The sequence below is a fragment of the Castor canadensis genome, chromosome 9 (assembly GCF_047511655.1).
Source record: "Castor canadensis chromosome 9, mCasCan1.hap1v2, whole genome shotgun sequence".
NCBI classification, from domain to species: Eukaryota; Metazoa; Chordata; class Mammalia; order Rodentia; family Castoridae; genus Castor; species Castor canadensis.
The window spans coordinates 54237499-54241404 of NC_133394.1; the positions used below are offsets into that span (position 1 = coordinate 54237499).

Genomic DNA, 3906 nt, shown 5'->3' on the forward strand with positions numbered 1-3906 from the left:
TAGCCTACCTTTAATGTATTCAGAACACTTACATTCGCCGAAACTTGGGCAAAATTACCTGACACAAACCCTATTTTATAATAAAATGCTAAATATCTCATGTAATGTATTTAAAAGATAAAAATTCAAAGGATGGTTTCTACTGAATGTGTATAGCTTCCACGCCACCACAAAATCAAAACATATTGTTGAGTCACCATAAGCAGGTGACCATCTGTAGTAATTTTTGCCCTAGGTTATCTCATTTTCAATTCCAGAATCTCCAAATGAGCCCGTTATAAACCTTCTAATAATGATCTGGAAAAGGTCAGAAATGGAGACAGAACTTTATTCTTACTGGGATGGGGCATCACCCCCACTTCATGACATTCAAAGATACAGGGTAAGCTAGTTAGCATCTCCGAAATCAGTACTAGCATTGTTTCCAGAGCCTATGAGTCTATGTTCATGATTACTGGCATGAAGTCTAAACCAGATGCACTTGTTTCTTAGGACACAAGGACTAAAGCACTGACAATGACAATGTATGGTGGACTTTATTCTTTTGACATACTCTGCAAGAAATAGCTGTAATAAACTAGAGTAGTAGAAGGACATGCAGAGGTTTATTTTTCTTGACCAAACAGTGAAAACAGAGCTCTCATCTTTTCTTCAGTTGACTCTCTACTTAGACTGTATTTTTCCCTGGGTAAAAGAATCACCAGGTTAAAATGAAATGGAATACAAGAGGCAATCTAAATGACCTCCTTAGTCCCTTGGTGTACTTATTGGTCTGATGGATTACATCTTGTGAAGTGATAGAGCTGATACCAGAGATTCCTTTTCCAAAATGTCAGGAAATCATTAATCTCATGACACAAGTTATATCAAAGGAAACACATGATGTTCTTGGTTTCCTGAGGAAAATTTCAGCTTACATCTAAACTTCCAGCTGCATTTTCAAAAAAAAAAAAAAAAACCAAATAAAAATCACAGGGCATACTTACCTGGCAGGGGAGATACCATGATCACGAAGGTGGTTTTCTCAGGGTGAGGCTTATCCATTGCACTCCGGATGTGCTGACCCTTGTGATTTCCCCAAATGTGGGAAACTCGACTGCATAATTTGTGGTAGTGGGGGACTGCGTTCGCACTCTCCCCTATAAAGGAAAAAAAAAGATCACAGGGCAATGAGATTGTCAGCTGTTTGGAGAGTCTAGATCAAATGATTTTAGTGGGGAAATGGCTTGCTAATACTTTTTAGTCTAGTTTTGGCTGTTTTTCTTTTTTTATAAAAAGACCTAATAAGTGCTACTTTGAACTGTCGAAAGAAACAAGTGACCTTAGAGAGTCTGCTTTCACTTTCTAATAAGAATAAAATGAGCCAAATGTGATTAAGGAATGTTTTTATGGCAAAAAAAAAAAAAAACCCTTTCACTGTTTTTATAGAATATTTTATTTTTGCAAGTTACCTATTTCCAATCATTTTAAAGTTTACAAAATTTTTCCATAAATCAGAATTCCTTTTGCCAGTACAATAAAAGCTACTTGGTTGTTAGGGCACATTCTGTTGCTGCAATTTGTATTTTACTAGCAGAATCTAAATCATTAAAAATTAAATATAGCTGGGTGTGGTAATCCCAGCATGCAAAAGACTAAGGAAGGATGACTGTGAGTTCAAAACCAGTGTGGGCTACACAGTGAGTTTGTGACCAGCTTTAGCTACATAGCAAGACCCTCTCTCAAAACAAACAAAAAACGAATAGGAATACAATTGTTTTCAAAGCATACAAATATTTTAAAAGATTTTCATACAAGTGTAAATTACAGTGTAAAAATAAAAACATTAGAGTTATTTTCATAAACATTATTAGTGTTCTTTTTAGATATTCAAAGTAATGAAAATTGAAATGTAAAATGTTAATATTAGACACAAAAAAGTTATTTAAATAAAGCTAAAATTTTAATTAAATTTTTTAATTAAAAAACAAACAATTTTAGAGTTCAGTGTCCATCTAGTTGCTAATGCAAACAGTAAGTGTTCCTTTCAAACATGTGATTTCTAAATCTTTCATATACAAACTTAAGATGAATATAAATTATTTACTCACAGGCTCTACAAAACTGCTGTAAATTCCAGGCTAATTTGTAAATGCTTTCAGAAGTGCAAATTCGAACACAAAGAATAGAAAGAAAATGAACACTTGGAGCTACCAAGAAACAGCACTTCATTACACATAGTGTCTGACACATGATTGGGGCACAAAAAATGTATTGACTATTAATGATGTAACACAAGTAGTAGTTGTCTAACTGACATGTATTTAGCAAAATATTTGATCAAGGTACATCTTAAGCCACACAATTGAACTCTGTATCTTGGCTTCTAGTTTCAAGGAAAGAAACAAAATTTGATATAAAGCTTGACACTTTATCTTTTTCCACACTTAACAAGGCTAGAAGTATCACTGATAGAGCTTTAAGAAGCAATCTTTGCTGGACTGGGTGGCGTATACTTGTAGTTCTGGCACTTGGGAGGCTGAGCCAGGAGGATAACCCGACCCCAGGAGTTCAAGGCCAGCCTGATCAACATACTGAGACCTCATCTAATAATAAAAAACGAATGACTCTTTGCACTTAGTTGTCATATATTCATTTTTACTTCCTTGCTATTTGCCCTTTTTAATTTCTCCACTTATCAAACAGAAATTGATGAAGATCACATTTTCTGTTGCTTTGATTTTCAAAGTGGATCTTTAAAAAAATATGGGTTGAGTGATAGAAGAGAAAGAGTGGAGTTGATCAGAAAGTTTTTGTGTTTTTGTAAAGAAAGCTCTTCATACCATCTGTTACAAGTGCCTCTAGAAAGCTAGGCTCTTTCTTGTCCAGAAAGGAAAGCACAGTTGAATTTAAAGAGCTTTTAAGGTGGTAATGGCATTTGGAAATGGTTTTAACATTATATCAGAAACCACCCCCAATAAAATAACTTACCTTGAAACTGTCAAAAATATCTCCCAGCTTCTCCATGGAGAGGCAGGCTTTATTAGTTGAGGTGGAACAATTTATAGAAAAGGCGATTACTCTAAGGGCATTGGGATGGTATCCTGCTTTTTCTAGTTATTTGCTAATTCCTTTATCCTCCCAGAGATGGAATTAGGAGGATAGAGGCCCCACATCTTTCTCTGTTCTCGCTTGTGGGCTAGTTATACCAATCAGAATTTCCTAAAAATTTCCCAAAACTTTCTGGTCAGACCACAAAGGAAGATCCACAGTCAGATTAAAATACCCTAAATTCATTTCCAACTGAATGCAGATGATCTGAGGCCTCCCTCCTTACGGAAGATATTTCCAAATGTCCAACAAATGAACAAGTCTCTGAAAATAAGGTAACAACTCATGTCTGAAAAGGGATGTCTCATAGTCTCAAATGTGGCTTATGGATATTATTTAGCATTTTTATTTTCAGTGGTCAGATCTTAAAAGCCCCTGACATAAATAAGAAAAATAAAGCAAAGCAAAATAAAATAAAAATAATCAGTATACCTGGGTAGTCTCCTAAAGACCCTTAGACTGTTGGAATTGTAATAAATCTAGGAGGTCTTTGAAAAAATTACTTATTAGCAAAAATTAATTTTTCAAAGGGGTTTCATGTGATATTTGCATACATGCATGTAATATACTTTGATCAAATTCACCCCATCTGTATTACTCTTTCTTAACCCCTTCCCTCCTCCCTCAGAGTTCTTTTTAAGTATAGCATTTTTTTCAAAAGAAAAAAAATAGCACTGAGAGATAATGCCAAGGGTACTGGCATAGCATTAGACTTTGACAGCAGTAAGAGTTGGGGAGAAGTAGAGGAAGTATAGTATGGTAGAAAGATCAGAGATTATGTTAAGGGGTAAGTAAGTCTCAACATAACTGAGCTAT

At 34.9% G+C, this 3906-nt stretch overlaps 1 non-coding gene across 1 annotated transcript; it reads left to right on the forward strand.

Annotated features, from left to right (window-relative positions):
- The first annotated feature begins 978 nt into the window (after positions 1–978).
- Positions 979–1142, forward strand: LOC141411050 (U1 spliceosomal RNA). The gene has a single exon (XR_012435908.1). It is a non-coding gene; the product is annotated as a U1 spliceosomal RNA (small nuclear RNA).
- Positions 1143–3906: the final 2764 nt, after the last annotated feature.